The following is a 10,760-nucleotide window of genomic DNA, read 5'->3' on the forward strand; positions in this document are numbered from 1 at the left end:
CCGAAGACGGGGGAAAAGGGCGTGCCAGACTCCACCCAAAACTAGGCGTTCGAAGAAAAAAAAAGTGATTGGGAAAAGGAAGGAAATATTGGAAGATCAGGAAATAATTCTGTCAAGATGAAGTATTGGAAAAGGAAGGAAGTATTGTTAGATCAGGAAATAATTTTGTTTAGATGAAGGATTAGTAAAGGAAGGAAGTATTGTTAGATCAGGAAATAATTTTGTTAGGATGAAGTATTTGAAAAGGAAGAAAGAATAAGAATATTAGGAAATAATTCTGTTAAGATGAAGTATTAGTAAAGGAAGGAATAATTGGAAGATTTGGAAATATTTTGTGAAGATGAAGTATTAGAAAAGGAAGGAAGTATTAGAAGATTTGGAAATACTTCTGTCAAGATGAAGTATTTGAAGTATTTGAAAAGGAAGGAAGAATTGGAATATTAGGAAATAATTCCGTCAAGATGAAGTATTTGAAGTATTTGAAAAGGAAGGAAGAATTAGAATATTAGGAAATAATTCTGTCAAGATGAAGTATTTGAAGTATTTGAAAAGGAAGGAAGAATTAGAATATTAGGAAATAATTCCCTCAAGATGAAGTATTTGAAGTATTTGAAAAGGAAGGAAGAATTAGAATATTAGGAAATAATTCTGTCAAGATGAAGTATTTGAAGTATTTGAAAAGGAAGGAAGAATTAGAATTTTATTTATATTAGGAAATAATTCTGTCAAGATGAAGTATTTGAAGAATTTGAAAAGGAAGGAAGAATTAGAATATTAGGAAATAATTCTGTCAAGATGAAGTATTTGAAGAATTTGAAAAGGAAGGAAGAATTAGAATATTAGGAAATAATTCTGTCAAGATGAAATATTTGAAGTATTTGAAAAGGAAGGAAGAATTAGAATATTAGGATATAATTTTGTCAAGATGAAATATTTGAAGTATTTGAAAAGGAAGGAAGAATTAGAATATTAGGATATAATTCTGTCAAGATGAAATATTTGAAGTATTTGAAAATGAAGGAAGTATTGGAAGATTAAGAAATACTAGCTTGCCTTTCCCAGAAACAATTAAGCCCGTAGGCGTACTTGAAGTGTGTGACAACCATTTGCTTACTTGGGGATAAGGTTACGGTTAATTCCGTCGACCTTTTGCTCGACCTTGACCTTTGACCTAGGACTTTCAAAATGAAATCACTTCCCCGTCTCAACATTACAATCAATCCCTGAAAGTTTCACTATGGGAGTAAAATAGTGGCCAGGAAGTTGTTCACAAACCAAAAAACGTCATCATCATCATCACCATAATCTCCTCCTACGCCTATTGACGCAAAGGGCCTCACATAACCTCCTCCCAACTTCGTTGACCAAAAAAAAAAAAAAAAAAAAAAAAAAAAAAAAAAAAAAAAAAAAAAAAAAAAATGTCAACCGTACAGGATGAGTGAACATAGCAGTGGAAATCCTACGTGTACTGTAACCTTTGCATTTTATACCTCCTTGATCAATATCGTCCTAAATCCATGACCAAGACAATAATCCCATCTTGACTTCCGTTTGGTTCGGCTGAGAGAGCATGTCACCTCTGGAATTCGGGGTTTGGTTGCTGTTTCAGATTCAATGATGCCGAGAAAACCGTTCATATATACAGTATATATATTCTTTTGGGGGCCAGGCCCACAATGCTCAGGGAAGCGCGGGAGGATTATGATCCGGTAACTGGATCCTGGCAGGTGGAATTGGGACGGGACAGAGAGAGAGAGAGAGAGAGAGAGAGAGAGAGAGAGAGAGAGAGAGAGAGAGAGAGAGAGAGTATGATGTTGGTAAAAAATGAGATCACAGAAAAAGAGGAATACACAGGTGTAAAAATACGTAGATAAAAAGGATAAATACACATAAATATCTATACACATATTGTACAAACACCCATATATATACTGCATATACATGTATATATATATATATTCATATATATATATATATATAAATATATACTGTATATATATATATATATATATATATATATATATATATATATATATATATATATACATTATATATATACACATATATAATATATATATATTTATATATATTAATAAATATATATATATACATATATATACATATATACATTTTATATCCATATATATATATATATATATATATATATATATATATATATATATACATAATACGTAGATAAAAAGAATAACCATACCTAAATATCTATACACATACGCAAAAACACACATTTTATATATATATATATATATATATATATATATATATATATATATATATATATATATATGTATATATATATATATATATATATATATGTATATATATATATATATATATATATAGAGAGAGAGAGAGAGAGAGAGAGAGAGAGAGAGAGAGAGGAGAGAGAGAGAGAGAGAGAGAGAGAGAGAGAGAGAGAGAGAGAGAGAGAGAGAAAACAAAAATTTAGACTTCGAAGGATATTTCCTAAAGGCAAATAAGAATCTGAAATATGATTCATGAAGCCAAACAAGCAGAAATAAAGGAAGATAACTGTATCCTAGTGAGATGGAGAAATATAATGTCAGTTTAAACAGCTAATAGAACAAAGTGAAAGGAGTTATACAGCTGGGACTACATCCGGGAGGTTTGTTGGTAGACAGAAATTTGTAGATGAATTAATTAATAAGCAAGTAGGTATATAGGGATTTCTGAAAATATTTATTTATCCCAATCATTTATTCAATCTTTGGGCCTTTTGCTTTTCAAGAAATGACAGTAGGTGATATAAATATGACAATTTGCATTTGAACTTCTCTTAAAAGCAATTAGATTAAGGTATTATATATTTGGTTTCTCTCCGTCTAAATACCCTTCCTTTGGTAACAGCTTTAAGCTACTTATGTCCTTGTATTACAAGACATCCGGAGACCTCACACCAATAACGTATTTTCCAAGAAACTAGAATCCCGGTAAAAAAGGCCACATACAATAAATTGCTACTAATGATATTCACAGAATTTGAGTTACATATTTACTATTTTCTTTCATTTTTGATATCCATGTTTTTTGTTTACATTTTTACGAAACATTGTAATGACTTATTCAACCTAGATTTAGAAACAAGTAAACAAGTTTTTGAGACGATAAACCTCCAGCAAGGCTATGAAGTCTCTCCCTCCCCCTTTCCTCCACCACCACAACACACCAAGGACCTGTTATGCATATCAAATCATTCACGAGGTCTACATTAGGTAAAATACTGAGAAATATCCACAAATAACTTATAAAAATCCTAACAACAAAATAACAAACAAATAGAAAAACAAACTAAAGCCAAATAAACTTCTCATCGGAAACAACTCATAAAAAATATATGATGGGGAAATCAGCGGGACCTAACCAAAATGGATATGAATGATCCGCCGCTTGAAAAACGGAAGATTATAGAAATCAAGGAAAACAGGTCATCGCGTCAAATTCAACGAAAACTGGGTCAAAGATAATGCTAATCTTCAAATCTCTAAACTAGCTGATATAGAGGGTTACTTGAACCCCACTTGATGTCAGAAGACGATTAGATGACAAGCCTCTGACAGGTCTTCCAGGCTTTTGTATATTATCATAAATTTTACGCGATTTTTCTTTTTAATGTTAACAAATTACTTCTGCAGCGAGCAATCTTCATTGGCCATCACGTGCAATTTCGACTTGAGATTAAAATGATGTTGATGTAATTCGATATAACCATTAAACATTAACTACAAGGCTTGTTGGAAAGTTCGGAGATCATTCCAAGTTTACAGTTTATCGTAATTAAAAATTACAATTATTTAAAAACTGGTAATTTTTTTAAGTAACTTAATATCACAGCAAGAGCGGTATAAATACGTGAAATGACTTTGACATTCTTCTAAAGAATACACACGTCTGTCTTTCTGTTATATGTTTTAAATGATTTTACCCAGAGTATAATGTCAGTCCTATCTTACTGTAACCTCCCCATCCTTGTAAGCTAAGGATAGGGGGGGGGGGAGGTTTGGGGAGCCTATAGGTCTACCTGCTGAGTCATCAGCAGCCCCTGCCTGGCCCTCCCTGGTCCTAGCTTGGTGGAGAGGGGAGGGGGGCTTGGGCGCTGATCATATACAGCATATATATATATATATATATATATATATATATATATATATATATATATATGTAAATATATATATATATATATATATATATATATAAAATATATATATATAAATATATATATATATATATATATAATATATATATATATATATATATATATATATATATATATATATAAAATATATATATATATATATATATATATATATATATATAATATATATATATAAAATATATATACATATATATATATATATATATATATATATATATATATATATATATATATATATATACGCCCAATCTCTATAGCATTGTCCTATTGATAGGGCAATGTCATCGTCCCTCGCCTCTGCCATTCATGAGTGGGTTTTAAACCTTTAAAAGACGTTGAAGGAGCCCAAAAAACTTCTATCTGTGGAATCAAGAGTTTTCCGGAGCTTGTATTCAATGTAAAGATGAATGGTCAACAAAGTCATTGCCATTCATTGTAAGGATAAACAACAACGTAATACAATGTTTTAAGTATCATTCTACATTGTATCCAAAAGAGAGAACAAAGTCGATCCATTCAGGCGTAGGACCAATATGGATACAACTCGAGAGGATAAATTATACCCTAACAAACAAGTTAATTATGCATCGTATAGTTGCAGGAGTATTCCTACCATAGCTAAGAATGGACGCCATCATTTCGACCTTTGAAAGACCATTTATAGTCTGCCACAACCTCCTTTTATAGATCCTATTTCGGCAGTCTAGCGTTTCCTTTGGCTATTTCCTTTGGGTTTAATTTATGCGGTGTCTACTGGAGGTCCTACAGGCTATTTTGGAATCTCTATTGGCACTTCTGGAATTTCTATTAGCTCTGCTTTAAGTTCTATCAACTCTTACTTTAGGAAATTCTATTGGCTCTTACTTTAGGAAGTTCTATTGACTTTTACTTTAGGAAGTTCTATCGACTCTTACTTTAGGAATAGGAAGTTCTATCGACTTTTACTTTAGGAAGTTCTATCGACTTTTACTTTAGGAAGTTCTATCGACTCTTACTTTAGGAAGTTCTATCGACTTTTACTTTAGGAAGTTCTATCGGCTCTTACTTCAGGAAGTTCTATCGACTTTAACTTTAGGAAGTTCTATCGACTCTTACTTTAGGAAGTTCTATCGACTTTTACTTTAGGAAGTTCTATCGACTTTTACTTCAGGAAGTTCTATCGACTTTAACTTTAGGAAGTTCTATCGACTCTTACTTTAGGAAGTTCTCTCGACTTTAACTTTAGGAAGTTCTAATGACTCTTACTTTAGGAAGTCGATCGACCATTACTTTAGGAAGTTCGATCGACTTTTACTTTAGGAAGTTCTATGGACTTTTACTTCAGAAAGTTCTATGGACTTTTACTTCAGGAAGTTCGATAGACTTACTTTAGGAAGTTTGCTCGACTCTTACTTCAGAAAGTTCTATCGACTCTTACTTAAGGAAGTTCTATGGACTTTCACTTCTGGAAGTTCGATCGACTCTTACTTTAGGAAGTTCGATAGACTTACTTTAGGAAGTTTGCTCGACTCATACTTCAGAAAGTTCTATCGACTCTTACTTCAGGAAGTTCGATCGACTCTTACTTTAGGAAGTTCGATAGACTTACTTTAGGAAGTTTGCTCGACTCTTACTTCAGAAAGTTCTATCGACTCTTACTTCAGGAAGTTCGATCGACTCTTACTTTAGGAAGTTCGATAGACTTACTTTAGGAAGTTTGCTCGACTCTTACTTCAGAAAGTTCTATCGACTCTTACTTCAGGAAGTTCTATGAACTTTCACTTCTGGAAGTTCGATCGACTCTTACTTTAGGAAGTTCGATAGACTTACTTTAGGAAGTTTGCTCGACTCTTACTTCAGAAAGTTCTATCGACTCTTACTTAGGAATGTTCTATCGACTTTTTCTTTAAGATGTTCTACGGACTCTTACTTTAGAAAGTTCTATCGGCTCTTACTTTAGAAAGTTCTATCGGCTTACTTAAGAAAGTTCTATCGACTCTTACTTTAGAAAGTTCCATCGATTCTTAATTTAGAAAGTTCTATCGGCTTACTTTAGAAAGTTCTATCGATTCTTACTTTGGAAAGTTCTATCGGCTTACTTAAGAAAGTTCTATCGACTCTTACTTTAGAAAGTTCCATCGATTCTTAATTTAGAAAGTTCTATCGGCTTACTTTAGAAAGTTCTATCGACTCTTACTTTGGAAAGTTCTATCGGCTCTTACTTTGGTACGTTTTATCAACTCATATTCCCTCATGTATCTATTGACTCTTATTTCGGAAAGTTCTCTTAGCTATCATTCCTTGAAGTTCCGTTGATTCAAACTTCTAGAGCTTCTATTGGCTCTTATTCCCACTAGTTCTCTTAGCTATCATTCCTTAAAGTTCTGATGATTCTTATTTCTAGAATTTCTCACTGTTTGGATCATTAGCTTTGATAAACAGTTTTCCAAAGAAGCAATCAAGTTGCCTAAACATTCAACTTATATTTTCAAAGTCTCATAGCTCATATCCTACTAGCTCTATTACCTTTCCCTTTTTAAAGGTTTAAAGGTCGCTCATGAATGGCCGAGGCAAGGGACAGTGACATTGCCCTAGCAAGCAGGACAATGCCCCAGAGACTGACCATGTGATCAGGGCCCAAGCCCCCTCTCCACCCAAGCTAGACGGGCCAGGCAGTGGCTGCGTATGATTCAGCAGATAGACCTATAGGCTCCCCTAAAACCGGCCCCCTCCTTAGCTCATAAGGATGGTGAGGTTGCAGCGACCAGAGGAACTAACGAGTTTGAGCAGCACTCGAACCCCACTCCGGCAATCACCAGGCAAGGACGCTACCACCCGGCCACCACAAGCCCAAAGGTTCTGCGAATTGAACCGTCTTTTGCTATTTCGTCTCACAGTTGCCAAATCAACGAAATCTATTAGTCCTCACTTTGGTTACCTTCACTGGCGTCCCGTGTCCGTCCATCTTACATGGCCAGACGCATCCCTCGCTCCCTCCCTTCCTTCCATTGTCCTCCAGCTTAAAATAATCTTCAACCCTGACCTTTGATTTACAGTGACTCTCGAGAACTCAAGGTTGTACTGAGCTCCTTTCTTTACACGGGAATGTTTACAGTCGATTACAGTTGTGTTTCCATTGCGAGCGGAAATGATCGGCAAATCTATATCAATAAGTCTTTGTTAGCTGGCATGGGACAAGGATAATGACTGGGGTTCTCTCAAAAGGATCAGACGTGGCGAGGAATCCCTCGTACAAAAGTTGGTGCTTACCCAAGGGATAGATCTATACGCTTTAAGGTTTGTACTCGATAATCAATTTCGCATTAAAACGATATAAGGTGGTGATGGAAGACCTTAATAGTCTTGAAAATATAGGTGGAATGTTTAGGCAACATGATTGCTTCTTAGGATAAGTGTTTATCGAGGCTAATGATCCAAACAGTGCGAGGAACAACACGGCATCTGACTTGAATAAAATCATGCTGTATAAAAAATTAGAGACAATCATCCAATCCCCATTTTTTTATTCCGTGGAGATTATAAAGTAAATATATGTTACAAATAAGACAAAGGGTGTGTATGTGCCTCTTATGGACATAGTGATGGTAAATCGTGAAACTGAAATGAAAATTTTCTATTCCTTTTGCTTAAAAATATGCTCATAGCTATCGTCTATCAAATAGATGAACAAAACAGACAGCATAGAAAAGCAATGTATGTGTCTGTATACGTCTGCATTGGAATACATGTATGAAGTGGTTAGCTTTCTCAGATTAGGTAAGGTTTTTTTTTCTTGATAGCTATTAGATGTTTTTAGTTATTCAGAAGGATAATGTTTTCATGTAAAATTTGCGAAAAAACTTTAATATATATATATATATATATATATATATATATATATATATATATATATATGATACATATACATATATACATATATATAAATATATATATATATATATATATATATGATACATATACATATATATATAAAACTTTATATATATATATATATATATATATATATATATATATATATATATATATATATATATATATATATATATATATATATCTGTGTATATATATACACATCCATATATATATATATATATATATATATATATATATATACAGTATATATATATATATACAGTATATATATATATATACAGTATATATATATATATATATATATATATATATACATATACACATTAAATCTTTCGTAAATCTTAAAGTGACAAGCTCATACTTCTACGCCTAAAACCACCCAAATACCTACTAACATAAAAAAACCCTTACCTGACCTGAGAAAGCTAACCACTTCACACTCTCAGGTCACGAAAACAACAAAAAGCAAAAGTTCCTTCCTTTCGCCAACAAATGAGCCTTAATACCAATCTTCAGAAACAGTTTAAAGTCTTTTTGCTCTAAGCATAATGAATGACTTCATTATAAGGGATCTCTTAAGCCTCTCTGCTTGCTACCCATCATGTTTTTTGTTTGTTTGTTATTTTTCCCTTCCTTACTTTTTTAACACAATAATAATTACTTTTATTATTACTATTACCATTACAGTTACCATTATTATTATTATTATTATTATTATTATTATTATTATTATTATTATTATTATTATTATTATTATTATTATCTTAATAATAATGATAATATTAATAATTTCAAGAATAATAATAAAAATAATAATAATAATAATAAATAATTTTCATTATTTTAATAATAACAATTTCAATAATCTTAATAGTGATAATTTTAATAATTTTGATATAATAATAATAATAATAAATAATAATAATGATAACAATAATAACAAAAATAATAATAATAATAATAATTATCATTATTATTATTATTATTATTATTATTATTATTATTATTATTAAAAGGCTGTTTGCTTTGGGTGAAATGAATGTCTTCATCAAAGCAAATATGTAATTCTTTTTCTTACAAATCCTGTTTTTTTTTTTTTTTTTTATCATATCTTCCCCTTCCTTTTCATTCTTTAAGCGGCTTCTTCCTTCATCTCCAGCATTTTTCTTCCGTTACTAAAAACGAGGTTAAAGAAACGTAAAATTTCCTTTGACCCAAGAAGGAAGAGGTGAATGGAAACTTTAAACTCTTGATTATTGGATATGATCAACTAATTTAAACTCTATTATTTGATATATAAAAGCGATGAAATTGAAAATAAGCAGAGTAACAAGAGTCAAGAGTAACAAGGTTACGACGCCGATAGTATAGTACCGTAACTACCGTATAACTAATCCATCACAGATTCACAGGTTCCATTAAGGATACTTTTGTGATAAAATATATATATATATATATATATATATATATATATATATATATATATATATATATATATATATATATATATATATATATATGAGCTCTCTTGGGCCAGGGAGGCAAATATGTGCAGAGATGTAACTTGAGGGGGGGGGGGAAAGGGTTTAGGGTTAAATTCAAGAGAGGTTGGAAAGGATGATGGAAGAAAGCTGAGATGGAAGTAGAATACATGGCTAAAACCTTTCTTGGGCCAGGGAGGCCAATCAGTGCAGAGATGCAACAAGGGGGGGGGGGCAAGTTAAGAGATGTTAAAAAACAAGATGAAAGGAAGAAGAGATGGCCAAAAAAAAAAAGGATGAAATTATGAGTTGAAGACACAATTTGCTTAGTGTGCGATGCTGGAGGTGCACTGAAAACAATGCCAATCTTCCTTAACTACGGAGCACTTTTTATATAAACTGAGTAACAGGAAGAGAACCGACAAATCCTTATTACTTCCTCGTTGGTTGACAGGAAGTGAGCAGATAAAATCTTTTTATAGCCTTTTATGTAAGGAAGGGAATTGATAAAGTTTGTGTCTTGAAGGCTAGAACATCTTATTTCTGCAACCTCTCCAGGATAGTGTTACCTCTGAAACTCTCAACATAATATTATTATTATTATTATTATTATTATTATTATTATTATTATTATTTGATAAGTTACAACCCTAGTTGGAAAAGCAGGATGCTATACGCCCACAGGCTCCAACAGGGAAAATAGCCCAGTGAGGAAAGGAAATAATGAAATAAACAGGAGAAGTTTAGAACTATAACAACATTAAAATATATCTTTCATATATAACTATAAAAAATTCAAAATAACAAGATGAGGTAACGTCCCTGATTGGTGAACACCAGACTGCGGTTCGAGTCCTGTTCAAACTCGTTAGTTCCTTTGGTCGCTGCAACCTCACCATCCTTGTGAGCTAAGAATGGGGGGCTTTGGGGGAGCCTGTAGGTGTATCTGCTGAGTCATCAGCAGCCATTGCCTGGCCCTCCCTGGTCCTAGCTTGAGTGAGGAGGGGGCTTGGGCGCTGATCATATGGTCAGTCTCTAGGGCACTCTCCTGCTCGATGGAGCAGTGTCAACTGTCCCTTGCCCCTGCCATTCATGAGCGGCCTTTAAGGCCTTTAAAAGTGTGTCAGAATGTACCCTCAAGCAAGAGATCTCTAACACAATCTCCGCTATGCAATTATGGCTTGCGAATATGAAAAAGGCAATGATAAGCA

The sequence above is a fragment of the Palaemon carinicauda genome, chromosome 21 (assembly GCF_036898095.1).
Source record: "Palaemon carinicauda isolate YSFRI2023 chromosome 21, ASM3689809v2, whole genome shotgun sequence".
In the NCBI taxonomy this organism is placed as follows: domain Eukaryota; kingdom Metazoa; phylum Arthropoda; class Malacostraca; order Decapoda; family Palaemonidae; genus Palaemon; species Palaemon carinicauda.